General features: G+C 37.1%; 1 protein-coding gene across 15 annotated transcripts in view; it reads left to right on the forward strand.

The window, feature by feature from the left end:
• The window catches only part of SEMA6A (semaphorin 6A), a 181,076-nt gene that overhangs the window by 39,997 nt on the left and 121,275 nt on the right, over positions 1-19,804 (forward strand). For 2 of the 15 annotated variants that reach the window (XM_087926918.1, XM_087926925.1), the window contains exon 3: positions 10,134-10,179. The exons of the other annotated variants lie outside the window; for them this stretch is intronic. The gene's annotated coding sequence lies outside the window, so the exon portion shown is untranslated. The remainder of the gene's footprint in view (positions 1-10,133; positions 10,180-19,804) is intronic. 15 annotated transcript variants of the gene reach the window in all.

The raw sequence follows: 19,804 nt of genomic DNA on the forward strand, positions 1-19,804 counted from the left end.
TATAGCCAGCCTTCTGTCTCTCTGGGTTATTTCTGTTCACTTATGGATGCTGATTGTGGTGACAGCTATATTTGAAGCTATATTCCACCATAGGGATCATCTATGAAAATATAGCTATGAAACAAAAAGGTAAATGTATATTATCCTGTAGCATCTGATTACCTTTCAGCATCTCATTAGCATTCTCTCTGTGAAAAACTGATACAAACTCTGTGAAGTGAAATGGAAATGTGGATAATCTGTCTCTATGCGGATTAGACAGAAATATGCAGCTTAAATATACACAAGCAGTTTACAGCATATGACATAAGAAAGCAATGGTATATAAAATCCACGGTGTTAGAATTAAATTATTCACATGATATCTCACCTTTTATAAAATAGTATAACTTTCTGAAGATCTATGACTGCTTTGTATTTTGTTAGCTACTCATTTGATGCAAGAAACAGTTTAACACGTACATATAAATCTGAACTCTTTATACGACTAAGAGGTTATTTAAAATATTGCAATGTTTCACACTTTGTTTTTTTCATGTGGGATGTAAAACAAAGAAACAGATATTTTCTTCCCAAGTAGAAACAAATTCTTTGGAATGCAATCACACCCTTTTCATTTCACAAGTATAACAAACACATGGGGAGGAAAACATTCAATTTAGCCATACAACTAACATTGCATACTCTTGTCTTTCACTGTTTGAAGTACAGATGTCAAGTTTCTATCTGCAGTTAGAAGTACAGCTATAGCTTTAATGAAAACAAATATCTCAAATGCGTAGGATAAAAAGCATCTGCAGAGAGGCCAAGGGGGAAAATGAGAACATCATGATCATGACAGAAGCTCCGCCCCTTTTGTACATGTGTCCTAATGTTGTGTGCACATATGAAAGGATTGTAGCTTATGCCATGAAACTGCTTTCATCATTTTTATTAAAGCACTAGATCCAATGGATGTCTCTAGTCAGGGATATATGCCTATGAAACATGCATAAATATCCTCTGTCTTTTTTCTTTGCTTTTTAAATAAACTATAACTCCATAATGCTAGCTGTGGAGTGGCTCTGAAAATGTTATATTGTGTCACATCATTTATTGTGCAAGTTTTTGATGGACATTTGATCTTGCTTGAAGAAAGAATAGAGAATAGGGCTATTTATAATGAAAGTTACCACTTATGCTTGAATTCATTTACAATACATTTTATATTTACATTACTTTAATATTACTATTTTCCTTGCTGTTTTGCTTTTGCATCTTTTAATCTATGCTTTTTAATTCTAGGTATCTAAACTAGGAACTCCCTTTGTTTCTTCTTTCTTTTATATATATGATCATTCTGGGTCCTATCACAGAATGCAGTTTGAAGATGTAATTCCTTTCTTAAAGTTCTTTTTTCAAATCTATTCCGAACAGCATAACTTTAACTGCAAGCCATGTCCTTTTCAGTATTGCTAATATTAAATCTTTTCCCTTTTTTTCACATGACATTCCAATGTATAAATATAAAAGACAAAAAAATCCATGTTCTAGCAATTTCAAAAATGGTAAAGTGTGATTATTATTTGTAATAAGCACTGAGCATAGATCACATCACAGTTTTTCTTGTTGCCAATTAAATGTTGTTATTCGTATATCAGCAATCCTCAAATGTTTCTTTAACTGTGTCAGTAGAGCAGCTTCCATTAAGTCTCAGGAAACAAAACAGACAAGGATTAAAAATATGCCACACCAGAAGTTTTAATAAACACCTTCATCAAAGATTTCTAAAACATATAAAGAATATTTACTTACCTAGCTTATTAAAAGCAAGCCTTGAGCAATCAGTGTTTGCTAGGAGATTATACCTTTGTTTCTTCATCACTCATCAATTGTCAGATACTATTATTGCCAACAAAATCAGAGGCTGTTGTGAAGAAATCCTCTTTAACATTTTGAAATTAGCTTTTTTTTTTTTTTTTGGACACTTGCTTAATATACAGCAGAGCAAAAACTATCCAAGTTATCTTTTAGACATGGTATTAAATAGATACAATTTTAATAGCATAATTTAAAAAAATTAAAATTACCCCAAGGCACATGAATATACTGTATATAACAGATTTAACAGACTTTCTAAGAGGGTTGAATCTAGATAACCACAACAATGTATAAATGTCTACTTAGAAAGTATTTGTGAATATACATGTGTATAATTAATTGTTAATTACTTCTATTTGAAGTTATACCATAAATAATTTTGTATTTCAGCCCAATGTAGGTATAACTACCTTAATTTGAATCTAATTACTTGGTTAGTAATACAATTAATATTATTGCTGTGTATTTGTTTAGTAATAATGGATTGCTGCACATGGTACAATAAATCTGATTTATTTTGTAGAGGGTTCCTGAAGTTAATATGAATGCAGCACATGATACTGAAGTTGGTAAACCTTAATATTTGGCATTTGCCCCAATGTACATGTGTCCTACTGTTCTGTGCAGATATGAAAGGATTGGAGCTTGTGCCGTGAAACTGTTTTCATCATTTTTATTAAGAACCTTGGATTGAGAATAAAATATTTTGAAATGCAGAAGATGTATATGTAGCACTTAAACCAAATACGTTTCTTCCAGGCTGACCTAAGTTTCCCAAGATCATGAAGCAGATTTTTCGTCCCAATAAAAGCCCTTTTATTTAGGTTAAAGTGAATTCCTCTCCAGCAAAGTCCTGGCAAACAGTCTTTCATGAGATTTCACAACTATAGACCTTTATCAAGCTTGGAGAGTTCCTAGGCCAATATCTTCCAAACGCCACGCTATAGCAGAATTTACTTGACAAGAAGTCAGGAACAGATCTTTACCCTAATGAATTGACCTAATTATCTCCTGAAAAAACCACTTCCCTTTTGCTCCTCTTTTTTCCGTATGGGAAGGGCCATTCCTCATCCAACTATGCCCTTACTCCTGAGTCAACTCTGGTTCCTTAACTGATCCCTTGTCCTGGCAGCTCTGTGCATGCGCACTCTGGGAACAGTCTCCAGCTGTTCTTCTGCCCCACTGATAACGGCAGCTGATAACTGTCAGATGGCCCTGGCCTCATCTCTGCCTCTGATGCAGAGCACTCATCAGAGCCTTCCCCAGACTCCAGGACTGGCCTATGTTCCTCCCCAGCCTCCTCACTGTCCGAGTCTGGGGCCACAACAGATTGTATGGCTACTAAGATATCTGAACAATCCCAGAAAAAAAAAGTAATGTGCTGTAGAGAGTTGGAAAGAAAGTTAACATTAGTGCCCCTGTGTACTCCAAAGCATTTTTTCATGATCAGATCTGAAATGCCTGTTTGATACAAGTTATGGGATGATATCTGAACATAATTTACTAGTGTGTAAAGTCAGTGACTTTTATATGTCAAATATGTGAAATATATAAAAACATGCAACTAATGGCCACTAGAAAAGGGCTATTATGTTATTTTTCAGTAAGCTAAATGATATTAAGATACAAAACCTTAATCTGGCACAAGAGTCACAGCACTGAGTGTTAAAAAAAAATCATATTTTTGTGAGTCATAAAAACAAAAGTTGGCAACTCTGCTCCAGCTGATGACTAATGATGAATTAGCAAGAAAAGAATATTGATTAGTGGAATAGAAAAAGGAATAGAAAAAGAAGGAATAGAAAAAAATACATGTGGGGGTCCTGTGTATACTTACTTCAAAAACTGACCTATTTGTTATACTGAATCTTTGATTCCAGGAATGAGAAATGAGCTGACAGTGAATTGACAAATAAAAAAGGAGAATTATTCCATATGCAGAATACAGCATGATAGCCAGCATGAAAAAGGCATGGGTCAGATAGACATGTTATTCCATGAGTCAGATAGTTAAAAAAAATTGGTGCCACATAATTTTGCAAGCATGTAAAGTACAATGGCCTTATTAATAGTCCTGTATCAGATCATATTTTCTACAAGCAGTATCTACCCATGTTCCCCTGAAAATAAGACCCAGTCTTATTTTCTTTTGGGGGTGTCTCATTTTTTTCCCATGTTTGGGAGGCACACTTCTGCTTGCTCAGGAGGCTGCACAGGAAGCCCTGTCCAGCAGAACCCCTCATGGCTGCCAACCCACCACTTCTGCTTGCTTGCGACTTCAACGGAACAGGAGGCTGAGCAGTGCACTGGTGCCGCAGCCATGGGGCAGTTGTCAGCGTGTGGATGGCCTGCCTGGGAGGGCCCTGAGGTAAGCCAATGCAGGGCTCATGGGGCAGCTCCACTCCCTCCCCCACCTTGCCTTGTGTTGACAGCATTGCGAGCAACCAGATGAAATGGGAAGGTAAGTGGCTGTGTAGGTGCTTAAGTAGGGCTTATTTGGGTGGGGGGGGGTAAGGCTTATTTAGAATAGGTCTTATTTGGGGGGAAACAGTATATACAATTCCTACTCAGAACTGATTAGCATACTCCTCTTTATAATATTGTAAGACCTGCTAAATTTAATGGGGCTTATTTCTTAGTAAATGTGGAAGGAAATGTTTCTAACAAAACATCAAATGAGTGCTGTTAAGTTATACATTAAACTAGAGAAATTGGTGTGTTTATATCTCAATCTGTTTTGAATTATCATTGTAGTCTCACTACTTAGTTAATTAAAATGCAAGTTTCTATTATATGAGACCAAAAAGATATTTTATTGGACCACTAGGATTTGATAAAAGCATACAAGATGTTACCAGATACTCAACTGCAAAAATAATTTAGAGATATAGTGTGAATGATTCTTGAAGTACAGTCAACAAAATGAAAAAGTATACCATATAATGGCTTTGCATGTTATCTTACAAATATCTAGAGAGATACTTGACCTTCACTGAGCAGTGAAGTTCTCACTACCATAGTTAGTGAAAACCTTTTTCATTATCAGAACTGAAGTCTAATAGAGTGTATCTTATAATACTTTGAAGTATTAAAACATGTATTTCAAAAGTAAAACTGAAATGTATTTCTATGTTGCAAGTAATATTCTAGACACGTAGGATTGTACCAATATTTCCAATAACATATCAAAAGATGATGAAACCTTAAATCAGAAGTGGTTATCCTCATCTGCCCAGATTTTAAGAGGCATTCAGGTATCCTAATGACATAAATGGAAAGCTGAAAAATGTACTCCTGGATTCGCTCTTGTTCCTGGCTAGCAAGCACTTTACCATTCATCTTGGGTCAGTTTGGATCTGCTACAGTCTCTCAGGTTAGATTAATTTCATTGTGTTGGTGTTGAGAAATAATGAAAGAAGATGTAGGGAAATAGAATAGAATACAATAACAGAGTTGAAAGGAACCTTGTAGGTCATCTAGTCTATCCCCCTGCTTATGCAGGAGACCCTATATCATTTCTGACAGATGGCAGTCCAGTCACTTCCGGAAAGCTTCCAGTGACACAACCTCTGAAGGCAAGCTGTTCCATAGTTTGATTGTTCTCACTATGAATTATACTATATATGCTATATTATAATTCAAGGTATACAACCTTCAGCTCCTAAATGAAAAGAGAGGTAGAAATGTAAGTTTCTTTTAAACTGCAAGGTTAGATTTTTAGCCTTTAAATGTCTCACATTCAAATCTGCCTATGCTGTAAGAATTTAGGAGAGACTATCTCCAAATTGCATATTCTAATGAGATTGAAATGGTAGGGGATGAGACCCAATATCTTCAAAGTAAAATGTCTCTATAATAGCATTTTTTTTCTCTGTAGAGAAATCTGTTGGTCCAAGTACAATGAAATCTTTGTGGAAATTATGGGCTTTTATAAAGCCATTCAATAAGGAGTTGGGATTGTAGCAAGGTGCTAACCTTTAATCTGCTGATATGGCTGCTACTCAGTTGTTTTATATTAACAGTTTACATCTGGATTTGCTTAATGGGTGGGTTAATGTTTTTTATTGGCATTTATTTTTATTTAAACAGTTTTTAGGCTTTCTTTGAGGCATATTCTAGGATTTAAATCTTTTTTAAAAAGAAATGGGTTCCATATATTTGTTGAAAATATCTCCTATATCAACAAGGAAACTATTTTTAATAGCTCAATCGCACAGCTCCAACCTTTGTATGTACTTCATTTTCCTTGCTGTAGAAGGAATATTCCTAAAACTTTCACTTACAGTGAATTTCTTCAATCAAACAAAGGAAGTGTTTTATGGAAATAATCAAAAGGATACTACCACCCCCTCGTGTCATTTGACATGAAAGCAATCATATAGAATTTGTGCAGCATCTCATAAGAATGATAAAGAAGAATAAGATGACTCAGTAAATCATCGGATACATCAAAGACAGAAAAAAAGAGCTCTCTTTTGTAGCTCTTGGCTATAAAAACAGACTTAAGAAAATATAAAGGTAAAAATGATTCCATGTTTGAATTATTTAAGTCATTTAAAAATAGAAAATCCTCACCATTAGCTATTTCATGATGTAGAGAGTAAGGGGCAGGCAGTGGATCAATGTTCAGTTTCTACTTTCAAACAGTGGGATTTATATTTTGAATTTGTCTTTGCATAGAGATCTGCAACTAGACATAATGATGCTAAAATGACAAAAGGTCTATCATGACAAGTGCCAAATTTTTCACATAGATCATGGTGTCAGAAGCACATATATGTTGTGTAGATTTGTGTCATGGTACACATTTTGTAATTTGGGCCCTTACTGTATTGTCCTGGGGGATATTAAAGGCTGTGTGTACCTTCTTTGATGAGTGCATCCTCAGCAAATGTTCATTTATGCTATTTCTTACATAGCTGAAAATAATTGTCAAGAACTAACTAATGGACATATAGAGGGATAGGCATGCTAATGCTCTTGCATTTATTTATTTATTTATTGCAGTCTTAAATTAATTGGTAAAACAGTTTTTAATTATTCGCAGGCTGTAAGTGCATGGAAATACATGATTCAAATATATTTAAATCATAATAAAATATAAATCTGTCTTACATTTTGGTAGATGTAATCAGAATGACATGTAAGCATTGAACAAGCTGATGACCCTCACTTTGTTAAGGACCTAAGCGTACTTCCCTCTGATGATCTATGCTCCAAAGTTCACTGTAACAGGATTGCCAAAAAAAGCATAAAGAGTTGTACATTTAATATTGTGGAGTTTTTTACTTCCGGTTTGAGCTTCTTCGGCAACAGACTGAAGCCTCATCTCTGTGAGGTTTCGATCCATGCTCGCTGCTGGAGTGCCCCGACCTGGCTGGTTTTGGGGCTAAGCCACCCTGTAGAGGTGGTGAAGAAGGGGGAGACTGCCTGCAGAGTTGAGGAGAGCCACATCTGTCCTCCCCTGCTGGCCATTACTCCCTTTCTCGAAGGCGGTTGTAGCGGTGGTCAGAAATGGCCACCACAAAGAAGAACTCGACTGGAAAAGAATGTGCAGGAGAAAGATAAGAAGAGAAAGTTTTGGTTGACTGGGTCAAACAGCAAAAGCAACAAATAAGGTACCATGGAATTGAAACTATTTAAAAAACAATAACATTGTTCCCTAAGAAGATTTTTAAGCTGCGAAGGAGAGAGAAAAGGGAAAAGATTTTTTCTCCTTTTCCTATACTGACAGCTAAGAGACTTAAGCAAGAAATTGGAAAAAAAAATCCACTTTGACATCAATAGGCATTTAATGCTGAAAATAAAAAGTCAAAGGGATAATAAAGATTTCTGGATAATTAAAAGCTTTTGAAAATAGGAAAGGAGAGAAAAAGAATAAAAGGACAGGATCTGGAAGGGAAGAGACTGCCTGGAATTAAAAAGAACTTATAGCAAAATCTCAACAAGACTTCCAAAATATACATTTTAACTGAAACATCACAACAAAAACCCCAGGAAGAGAAAGTGGAAAAAGAAAAAAGAAGAAACAGCTTGGGACTATTTGGATTACTTGATGATGTCTGGATTTTTGGTTATTGTATTTGGATGACTAAAATCAGCTGGGTAGTTATTTAAAACTGTTTAAAATGGCTCCACTTTTAGAAGAACTGAAAATGGAACTTAAAAAGTACAAAGAAGATGCACAAGAAGGGAGCGGTTCTTTTGGCTTTGTATTTCAGTTTTTAGAAATGGAGATTTGGAATTATGAGAAACAACAAGAAATGCCTGCAGAACAAATTGCGACAAAGAAGAAGCCATCTTTAATGAACAAGTAATCTTAGGGGGGGGAGGAAAGGGGGGAAAGAGAATGGAAAGTTTAAGATTGGGAAAAACACCCCCCCCCCAAATAGAGTGAAAAATAAGTATAAAATCAGAAAGCAACAGAAGAGGGAAATGCAGAAGAGAGAATTAGAAGTAGAGAGACAAGGGGGTAAAAAGGGGAGGGAGAAGATGAGAGGGAAGAAAAAAAGGAAAAGAAGTTATAAAGGACAGAAACAAAATATAGAGAAACAGGGCCTATTTAGAGATAATGGTTGAAAATTTAATGGAAAAGGGAATTCTGCAAAGGTACATTTATATTAGAAATAGAAATAATTTTAGAAAATATGCAACAATGTATGATTAAAATGTTTGATAAAATAGCTATTGTAATTCAGTGGAATGCTTGTCCATAAATAAATGTAACAAAATGAATATTTAATGATTTACAAAACATTTGTGAAGAGAAATAAGGGAAAAAAATAATTATGGAGATTATACGTGTCTTTAAGGAAGTATGGAGATTATACGTGTCTTTAAGGAAGTATGATATTTAATTGAAGAGAAATGTTAAAGATGTTAAGATTTTAATGATTAGTAATGATAGAACTGAATTGGAATGGAATGGGGGTTTATAATTACATATATTTATAATCTTTTTTTAAAGAATATAGTGTGTATTATAAGAATGTACCAAGCAGAATTCGATTGGAAGTTATGTATTATGTATTATATTGAAGGTCATAACCTTAAGGTATATATTGAAGTTTAAATAAGAGTTGAATGGATGTAATTAAAAGCTATAAAGGTGTCATGCTCCAATTAGTAACTACAGGAGAAAACTTGTTTTATGAGAAAAGATAATATGAAATTGAAACAGAACAGACAAAAGTATAAATATAATGATTTGAATTGAGATGAGATAATCAAAATAAAATTGAGAAAATTAAAAGAGGGGAAAAACTATATAGAAAATGTAGAATAGTATAAGATATGGAATAGAACACAAAAAGGAGCATGAAATTGAGTTTTGTGTCTGTATAAAGAAGTTCAATCCAGGACCATGCTATTTTCAAAAAAGATGTTTTACTTGTATTTTGTATGTGTGAAAACCCAAATAAAACTTTATTAAAAAAAAATTTGCAGAGTTTTTTTTCTGGAAACATTGTATTGCTAATTAGAGCTTATAAAACTTACGCTAGACCAATCTTAGAGTATTGTTCAATTGTTTGGAATCCCCATCATGTATCTGACATCAGTACAATTGAGCGGGTACAGAAGTATTTCACGAGAAAAGTCTTGCAGTCTTCTGTACAAAATAGAATTCCCTGTGCTACTAGGCTAGAAATTCTCAGTTTGAATAACTTAGAACTGTGTTGCTTGCAATCAGACCGAGGTATTGCCTACAAAATTATACCTAGTAATGTTTTACTTGTAAATGACTAATTTTGTTTTAATCGCATAATACGCATGCTAACATCTGCTTTAAACTCAGTGTAAATCATTCTAAACTTGACTGTAAAAATATGAATTCAGTAATACAGTTGTCGAAGTCTGGAATGCTCTACCTGATTCAGTTGTTTCAGGTACAAATTTTCACAGTTTCAGTCACAAACAGACCTTTATGGACTTTACATTATACTTAAGTGGTTAGTAGAGAGGCATGCATAAGTGTACTAATGTGCCTATCATCCCTGTCATATTTTTATTCTTTTATTCTTGTTCTCATTTTTGTTTGACAAATTCTAATAAATAAATAAATATATTTAAAAAATAAATAAATTCCCAAAGCAAGATGAAAAAGCTACCAGAAAATCTTGGACTATTGCAGTAGCATGTCTGAATCTGTAGGGTATAAGGTGGAGTGTTCAAACTTCCAGCCCTCAAATCTTTTTAAGTCTACACCACAGGGCTTTGCTTCTTGCTCTGTTATTGTAGCTTGGTAGTTACTATTGTTATTTTCTGTCTTCCAGGAGATCCCTCAAGTGGTGTCTTCCTCAGCAGCATGTGAGAAAGAAGGTGCCCTCAAGTTCTGTGTGTTTTTATGACAATTTAAAAGGGGGAAAAAGAACAAAAATGAATCCATAATTATTCCTGACTTAATGCTGATGTATGTGGCCTGAGAAATTTCTCCCTCTCTTTTGTCTAGCAATAGATCAATTTCACAAGAGAAAAACAAAATGAAACTTTTTTAAAAAGGGAAAAAAAACATAAATCACGTTTTTTGGCTTTAAATTTTTCACAAGCAAAACATTCAGAAGCAAAGCAAAGGAGATTAAAACACAAAGTTAATCAAATCACAGACAGCATCTGCAAAGAACCTCCAAAAGGGGGAAAAATTAAGAGAAATATAAAGTTCTGGCAAAGCACAAGATAATGTTGGTCTGTTCCAGTTTAGATGCATTTCTGATGCACAGAATTCTAGGTGTGTTTGTTTATTAAACTTGTATGTTGCCATCTTGCCTAGAGTTGACTCTAGGTGGCTTACAATCAATAAAATAACAATGTAAAACATTAAAACAAAGAATGGTAACACTAAAATTAGTTTAAAATTGACAAAGATGGGGAGAAAGATGCACACAAGAAAGAGGTGGGATCTTTTCTTAGTTGCAAAAATAAAATAAAATAATTCAGCTGCATAATAAATATAGAAGCAAAATATTAAATGTTAGACATGCAAAATAAAAATCATATTTAATATTTCTATTTAATTTTTCCTATTTCTCTAGAGAAGGGATTGCCCTTGAAATCAAATTCCCTTTTGATTTCATTGTTACCTGGAAATCCTTTTATTCATGCTAGTTCCCCAGCAGAAGCGGATAATTGTCCTTCCCCCACCTCTTATATATGTCTGCCTACAACCTCACAATAGAACAAAGCTGCTTTCTCTTGGAGAGGGAGGCTGTAGGAAAGCTGGCTTTTGTTTGTATCACAAAGACAGCACCTTATAAAAAGTTAAGTGTTGGGTATGTGAACTTGGCTGGCATAAGGGTTGGGAGGGAGAAACTTCATAACGGTATTTCTGGATTATCTCCCAGTTTCAGAAGCATTATATTTATGATTTTGACCTGAGACCAATATGCCACCTGAATCATGTTTTATCTATTTAGGCCATACCCTGACTCATCCTTTTTTTTTCTTCTCTTCCCTCCTTTCTTTGAATTTTTCTAACCACATGATTATTTTCTGATTCATCAAGAGTCTTTTTGTTTTCAGTTTGGATAAAATTTGGATTATGAGGCCAAACAATATTGCTGAATTCACACATTAAGAAGAAATGTGGTTTCTTGGGTTTATCTTAAGAGTATTGTATGAATGCAACTACTGTGGTTTGTAAATCACAATTATAGCTTAACATGGGTATCAGTTCAACCCATTGTAGAACTTAGCTGACTAATGGAAAAACCAATAGATAACTTTATGAAATCAGTGCCAATGAAACAGAACCATTTTCTGTCCAGGTGGATATGGCTGGACTATCTTTGTCTCTGAAACCACTGATATTTACTATTTAAATGATAAAATTCATCTTTTTACCAGTTAAATTGTTTTAAATGTTTTCATTATACTATAACTTTTCCTCAAGGAGAATGAAATAGCAAAGTAGTCATTGAATATTAAACATTTACAAAACGTGAAGAAATTTAGCTACAATACTCCAGGAAACCACCTGGAATTATTTTAACAAGGCAAAACTGAAAAAAATATTGCTTAACTTAGCTTCTGCTCTTTTTTAAAAAAATATTTTTATTCCAGTCTTACTCAATCTGGTACTTCCTTTCAGTCTGGCGCTGTCATTTCTAGGCTCCCCATTCAGCATGGACTGCTTTCATCTATTTTGCAAAAAGCTGTTTCTGTTAGATATGTTTCATTTCAAATCCTTAATGCGATTGAGCAAAAATTCAGTATTTGACATGCTTTGTGAAACATCGCCAGAGCAATGGAAAGCAGAACTTTAAGATGATAGGACTGCATCTGAAAACAAAAAGATAAAAGGAGATTGGTGGCACTGCTGACTGGATGTGATAGGAAAAATTGCCCTGGATTAAACTCTGCCTGGATTAGCTTTTTCTTATTACAATATTCAGCAAGCAATCTTGAAAGGAATCTTGACTGTTTATCAGCAAATGCTTTCATGCCATTCTGAAAACAAATCTGAATAAAAGGAACAAAGCAACTTAAATGGAGTGCCATAATCATCAAAGGTGTGAAGACAGTGAAATCTAATCACACAAAGAGATGTCTAATAACCAGAATTTCCTACTTCTTCATTATCCCAGACAAGTTTATCATTCATGCAAAGGAACATGTATTTTTAGGCAGAAATACCTGTATTTTCTTAGTATTTTCTCTATAAGATGACCAGCGTATAAAATAATTTCTTAACATTTGATATGTATTCAAGGAAAGAAGTTTCAGTGGATCTCGTTTGACAAAGAGGTTAACTGCCTGAAAAATCTGCTTTTATGTATATATGAAGGATATGCGAATGTTATTTTTTGTCACAATTAGCCACAATATTTCTGTATCTATTCTTGTGGAAGGGAAAGAGGAAGTAGTTTCCAGAATGTATTCAGAGCAGGTGATGAAGGCTACCAGGTATTCAGATCTGTAGCAATTGCACAAGTTGTCATTTTTAAAATGAAAGAAGGGAAAAATATTCAGTACATAACTAGAGAGCAATCATAATAACTGTGCTTAATTAAATTAACTGGAATAAAATCAAATGTACTTTTTGTCCTCTTGTTACTCCCTTGGCCTAGAAAAAAAAAAAGAAACTATGAATGTACCTGGGCTGCAAAGCAACAGTCCTTTGAATTAATTGGCCACCCAATTCCAATGGACTCTGTCGTGTAGCGATCATCTAGATTTTTTTTTTCAATTCAGACATTGCTTACCTGAGATAGAAATGTGTTTTGAATGACAGGAAGAAATTACAAAAAAAGATCATGAAGCAGTCACCTGCTTTATAATTGTATGTTGAGTTTGTTTTCCAGTTTATGCATTCAGAGCATTCCATGGGTAGTATATAGCAGCAGTGGTGCCATAAGTTGTTATTATTATTCATATTGCTAGAAATGGAATGCCATATTTAAGAAAACCTAATGACCTTAAGGTAGAAGCAAAATTCAAAGAAGGGGCTGACTTCATTTAGTTCCTTTATTAGATATTTAGGCCTTTACAAGAGTATTTGAATCTTTTAAATTCAGAGTCATTATGCTCTGTCTATTTCTGTTTAGCTTTCTACAACCTTGGTGCACTCTATATGCTTGCACATTCAGAACAGCTCTGGTCTTTGTAAGCATAGCTGCATCATAATATCCAAATATCTTTTCCAAGGCCTTCATTGCCACATTATCAAGTTCTAATGAAGCATTTATCCTGACTGCAAGTTCCTTTACTGTTGATAGTTAATCCTAAAAAAACAAAAGCAATCTATCACTTAATGCCTGTTAAGTTTGGGAAGAGAGAGGCTGAACCAGAGCATGAGTGCAACAATACTTTATTATAACAATAAAGGGCTGACCGTGCTTGCCAAGCCGGGAACTGGCTCGCAGCGATCAGCAACTGGTTGGACCCCACAGCCTGCTTTTATAGCTGGCTGCTGGGGAGAACCAACCAATGAGCGAAGGGGAAGAACGCCCCCGCAAAGTGAATGGACCTGAGTGAGAACTCCTAGGGTTCTCAGAACATAACACCCCTTCCCCCCAGATGCGAACACGCATAGTCTTTGAGGTAGGCAGGAGGTTTATGCTGGCGCCCGGAACGGCGCAGCTCTGGAACGCTGTCTGTCCGTTCAGAGTCTGCCTGGGAAGGCAGAGCTGGTAAAGTGTCACCAACGTGCTTCTCGGTTCGGGCAGGTCCCGGACTCGTAGGGTTGGTCACTGGGGACGTGCTCCCGTAGACCGGATCGGAGGGGTCAGCCGTCTGGGCGCCGCTGTCCGTGTTCGGGCTTTCTGGAATGGCTGCCGGTGTCAACTGGTCGCCGGGAAGGATGTGGATGTGGGGCTGATGCTGAGGCCTCCCTTCGTTTTGTAGTTCTGGGTCCCTGCTAGCGAGGGTGCTGAGACGTCTACGCAGCTGGTCCAGGTGCCTTCTAAGTAAACGGAGAGAGAGATTTTACTAACAGAGTGGCAAGTGTGCTTGGCATAGTGGTGAGTGCGACAGTTCAATACTTGCCTCTGCGGTCCAGAGTGTGAGAAGGGGGGGTGCCTTTGTGCTGAGTTTTGAGGGGCTTGGCAGACTCTCGCGATGTGCCCCCTTTTATGGCAGTTATTGCAGGTGGCTCCTTTGAACTTGCAGGTGGCCCTCAGATGAGATCCACCACAGGCTAGGCACAGGGTGATGTGCTTGGGCGGACCGATGTTTTCTTGTTTGGCTCCTACCTGCGGCCGTCTGGCGTTGGAGAGGCGGTGGACGTCGTTTTCATCACTAGGGGCTTCCTCTGCTACCACCTCCTCGGAGTGGACTGGAACTGTCGTTAGCTTTGCAGTCGGGCCATGTATTTCGGTGGCTGAGTGCGCTGCCAGTTCTGCTGCCAAGGCCTTCTCGACGGCTTGCGCTAGGTTGAGGTCCTTTTTAGCGAGAAGGCGCCTCTGAAGGTGGAGGTCCTTGACCCCGCAGACTAGTTGATCGAGGAGCATGTCCTCCAGGTAGGTTCCAAACCCACAATGCAGTGCTGCTGTTCTGAGGGCGGCCATGTACTGATTGATGGTCTCCTTGTCCGATTGCTTCCTCATACGGAAGGTGAATCTCCTGGCAATCTGTGAGGGCCTGGGAGAATAGTGGTTAGTGAGGATTTCAAGTAGTTCAGACCAAGGAACGTTTTTCAACTCACGTGGAGCCACGAGGGCTGTGGCAGTATCGAAAACGATGGCTCCACAGTAGATTAGGAAATACGATTTTTTCCGATGCTCCCCAGCATCCGCCAGCCCGATTGCATCGATATAATGGTTGAAGCGGTTCTTGTATGATTCCCACTTCTCCTCATCCGGTTTGAACGCTGGGAAGACTGGATTGGAATTCATGGTGATGGGACCGGTGGAACAACCTGTGGACAAAATCTCTCTGGGGCAGCGGCAAAAGGTTCTAGTGCCTGTGGCAGGCAAGTGATTTCAGCTCTGGAGAGGCTTTTCGCAATCCTCTCTCTCTCTCTGGGCTAGCACACGGTTTGGCTATCAGCCGTTGGCAGCGTTTGAATTTGCGCCTGTGTGGGCGTCAGTGACTTGACTACAACACCGCGCTGTACCTTTTAGGTTTGAAATTCAAATGACAGCCGTTTGAATTTCGCGCCTAAACAAACGAGCGGCTGCGGCTCGCAGCGCTTCACTTTCCCTGTAGCTGGGCTAACAAGCGGCTACAGACGCTTCTAACTTTAGATTCTGACCGCTCTCTCTGGCTGCGGATCAGTGTTCGCTTCTTAGTGCTTGCTGACCGCTTTCTCTGTCAGCGGATCAGCGTTCGCTCTTTTTGCTTGCTGACCACTCTATCTGGCTGCAGATCAGCGTTGCTCTTATCGCCGGCCGATCGCTCTCTCTCTGGCTGCGGATCGGCGGCTAGTGACTCAGCGGTTGCATGGTGCTTCTGGTAGCCATCCCATCCTCGTCGCCAGTGTTAAGTTTGGGAAAAGAGAGGCTGAACCAGAGCATGAGTGCAACAATACTTTATTATAACAATAAAGGGCTGACCGTGCTTGCCAAGCCGGGAACTGGCTCGCAGCGATCAGCAACTGGTTGGACCCCGCAGCCTGCTTTTATAGCTGGCTGCTGGGGAGAACCAACCAATGAGCGAAGGGGAAGAACGGCCCCGCAAAGTGAATGGACCTGAGTGAGAACTCCTAGGGTTCTCAGAACATAACAATGCCTTTACTATCAATTCTAAGACTAGTTGTAATACTTTTAGTGATTATATTGGTTTTGTTTACACTCCATTTTAATCTTCCACTGTTTACTGTTTATATAAACTGACTTCTTTTGTTGCCATCTAATAATAGAGGTTCTTGTAAATGAGAAATGTTGGGTGTTGATATACACAGGATTTCAATGCACACCTTCCCCCTTTGTTTGTTATTTTTTATCAGTTACCATTCTTTGACATCCTTTAGCATAGCGGTCCTCAAACTTTCTGAAAATCAGAGATAGGTTCGTGGATGGAAATGTTTCCATGGATCGGGACAGGGGGGATGGTTTCATACACACAATCTAGATCCTGCACATGTGCAGATAAAGTTTCACTTGCTCGCCCACACTTGTACAGCCTGGTTCCTCTAACAGGCCATGGACCAATACTTATCTGTGGTCCAGGGATTGCGGGGGGCTGCTTTAGCATACCAATTGCTTAATAACTTATTTGAATTCATCCTGTGGTTCTTTTTATCCATCCATCAATCCATTATCTATCCATCCATTCTTTTTATCTATCCATCAATCAAATTTATATGCCATCTCATGAAAAAGTGACTCTGGTGGCATACAAAACTATAAAACAATTAACAATTATTTTTTAAAAAGCTAAGAAAAGATAACAGATATTAACAACAATTGAGCCACCTCAGTACTTGATTGGTCCCTAGGTCACCAGGCCTGGCATAACCAAATTTTGAAGAACTTATGGAAAATCAATAGGGATGGAGCTAACCTTACTTTGAGAGCCAGGATGTGTCCTAAGATGGATGCCATGGAGAGAAGTCATGACTCATGAGACTTGCCAATTAGCTATGTAGTAAACAGGACCCATAGCATGCTTGTTCCGTTGGGTCTGATGGGATGGGGGTATATAAGGTAGAGGTAGTTCCTCAAATAATCCAGCCCAATGTCATGGAGGACTTTAAATGAAGTTTAGGACTTTGAGGCAATTCTCGATTTCTCCTTGAAAATGGGAAGTTTCTGCTCAAGATTATCTTCTCAAGAACCACCCAACTAGATGAATAGTTCTTCTACTTTAGGATGACTTGGAATTTGCACATGGGCAGTTCATGGCATCTTCTACAGTACAACCCTGGCTGGGTCTTTACTGTTGAGTTCTTCCATTCTTATGTTCCATTTTCCTACTGTAATTCTGGTTATGCATTTGGAACAGTGGTGGGATTCAAAAAATTTTTTACTACCGGTTCTGTGGGCGTGGCTTGGTAGGCATCTTGTGGCTTGGTGAGCATGGCTTGGTGGGTGTGGTGGGGAAGGATACTGTAAAATCTCCATTCCTTCCCCACTCCTGGGGAAGGTTACTGCAAAACCCTATTCCCTCCCACCCCACTAACCTGCTTTCCAGCTCCGTTCTCCTGTGCCGGGCAACAAAAGAAGACCCAGCCAATCAGCTGGGTCTCGGGAGGCAGAGAATAGATGGGGGCGGGGCCAGTCAGAAGAGGTATTTGCTGGTTCTCCGAACTACTCAAAATTTCCTCTACCGATTCTCCAGAACTGGTCAGAACCTGATGAATACCACCTCTGGTTTGGGATTTTCCTTTTCTGCATAACAGGATCAGCAACTATTTTAGTAACTGGGTGAAATAGGGTGACTGCACTTCAGGTTTCTTCCTTTAAATGTTGCCAAGTAGCAGAACCTAGGCAGCAGGCCTTCTTGATAGTAGCCCCTTGCCCTTTGGAGCACCCTTTCCCTGAGATTCACCAGTCCTAGTCTTCTGGTGAAGTTTTGAAGGCCTGGCTTTTCATATAAGCTTTCAAGTATTGTGAATCTGGAGTCCCATAATGTTCTTTATGGATGTCTGGAGGTGTGTTGCTTTTGGTGGGCCAGAAGTTTTGCAATGGTTTTTAAGGTTTTTACTGTTTAAAGTGTTAATTATAAGCCACCCAAGGATATGATGCAAAAAGTGGGCATCTTTATATGTCTTTCAAATAAATAATCGCATCAGCAAGTGAAGGTTTTAGCCACATCATAAATGCCATTCGTATACTGAAAGATCATCAGGCAAGTGCCATCTGATTTGAGGAATCCATCATCTGGCATCTATACTGTTTAACATTTTGTCTTGTCTATTCAGTGGCTTTCTTGTTAAAATAGAGGAGTGGTTTACCATTGCCTAATCTGGATTGAAAAAATGGGCAAACTTGATGTATATTTTGCCTTCAATAGTAACTTTATTCATTTTACTTAAAAAAAAAAACCTTCTGTGCTACCTCCACCTGAAATGTATTTGATGGTTATCAAATACTTCTTTATCTGCCTAATGTTTTCATTTTCCCCAGTGGTGGGATTCAAAAAATTTAACAACTGGTTCTCTGCCCTAATGTCTTCCAACAACCAGTTCACCAAACTGCTCAGAAAGTTAACAACCCATTCTCCCGAACTGGTGTGAAATGGCTGAATCCCACCACTGATTTTCCCCCATCTAATTACTGCCTATACCTTAATAGTAACTAATATTATAAAACAAGATATTTGAGAGACTTTTTGACTTGTGATGAGTTATTATTCTGATTTAAGTAAAAATTGTTTGACAAATTTCCCATTGACATGAATGAAACATTTTCCCCTATGAGTGAGTTTTCATCAAAGATTTATTTGAAAATATTATTTTATGAAGAGATTTTTAAGAATAGACATTACTAGAAGATCATTAATTCTTCAGAACACTTAACTATTGCCTGTAATAAGTATATTGCTGGAAACACCCTATTGGTTTTAACTAAAACCAAAGTTAACATTGGAGCAACTCCTTAATAAAAAAATAATGAAAGAAAAAAAGGAAAAAACTATGCAGTAAAACAAAGGGAAGATTAATAAAAATAATCTTTATATAATACATAAATTATAGGTAAAGATAGAGTTTTTAATCTCATTAATAAGGTACAAATCTGAAAACAGTTTTGAAAGAGTTTTACTTCTTAAACATGCTGCAGTTACTATAGGCAATTGGTCAACCTGACATTATGCTTATTGCTTTTGAAGTAATAATTTACAGTTCATTTTGCTTTTAAACGTACATGTTTGATCCTTTTGTTTTTTTCTACATGACCCTTTTTGATCCTAAACCACGTGAACAGCTTTCTCTTTCTGAAACTTATATCCTTGTACTGCAACATCATTTATGAAAGATTATTTTTACCAGTTCGTCCTAACATGCCAATAATTAATTATAAAGTGGGTGTGGCAGTGGTGGGAATAGTGGTAGAAATGAAAAGAAGCTCTCATATTTGTGGTTAAACTTGAAAACTTTAACTGCTAGTATTAAATATTAAAAACAAACCAATAAAAATCGCTCTTATTTTTTATTTATTTATTATTTTTAAATAAGAAAGGAGATAGTCTTTCATCATTGCTATTTAATAGTTCAGGGGAAACTACTGTGTTTAGATTGTGGAATTAAAGGGGTTTGGGTTTATTTTTTCATTCTAATGACTGAGGAGTGCTGCAGAAATAGGAAATTAGTAGAAATTGAAGTAAGTATTTTTATGAGACATATATTTGTAGGAATTTATTAGCTTTTTCTGTAATTACCAGTATCTCTGTTCAATACTGTACTTCTTTCTTTCTAGGACTGCTAGATTACAATTTTGAAAATAGTCACGTGACTAGTTGAGTTATTAATTTAGAAGAGATTACTTGAGAACAAAGAACATGCATTAAGTTCTATTTAGCATTAGCACTATTAAGTAAGATATATTCCTGTAATATAAGAGGCATTATT

This window comes from Pseudonaja textilis, chromosome 2 (assembly GCF_049901715.1).
Source record: "Pseudonaja textilis isolate UNSWEBS1 chromosome 2, rPseTex1.2, whole genome shotgun sequence".
Lineage (NCBI taxonomy): Eukaryota > Metazoa > Chordata > Lepidosauria > Squamata > Elapidae > Pseudonaja > Pseudonaja textilis.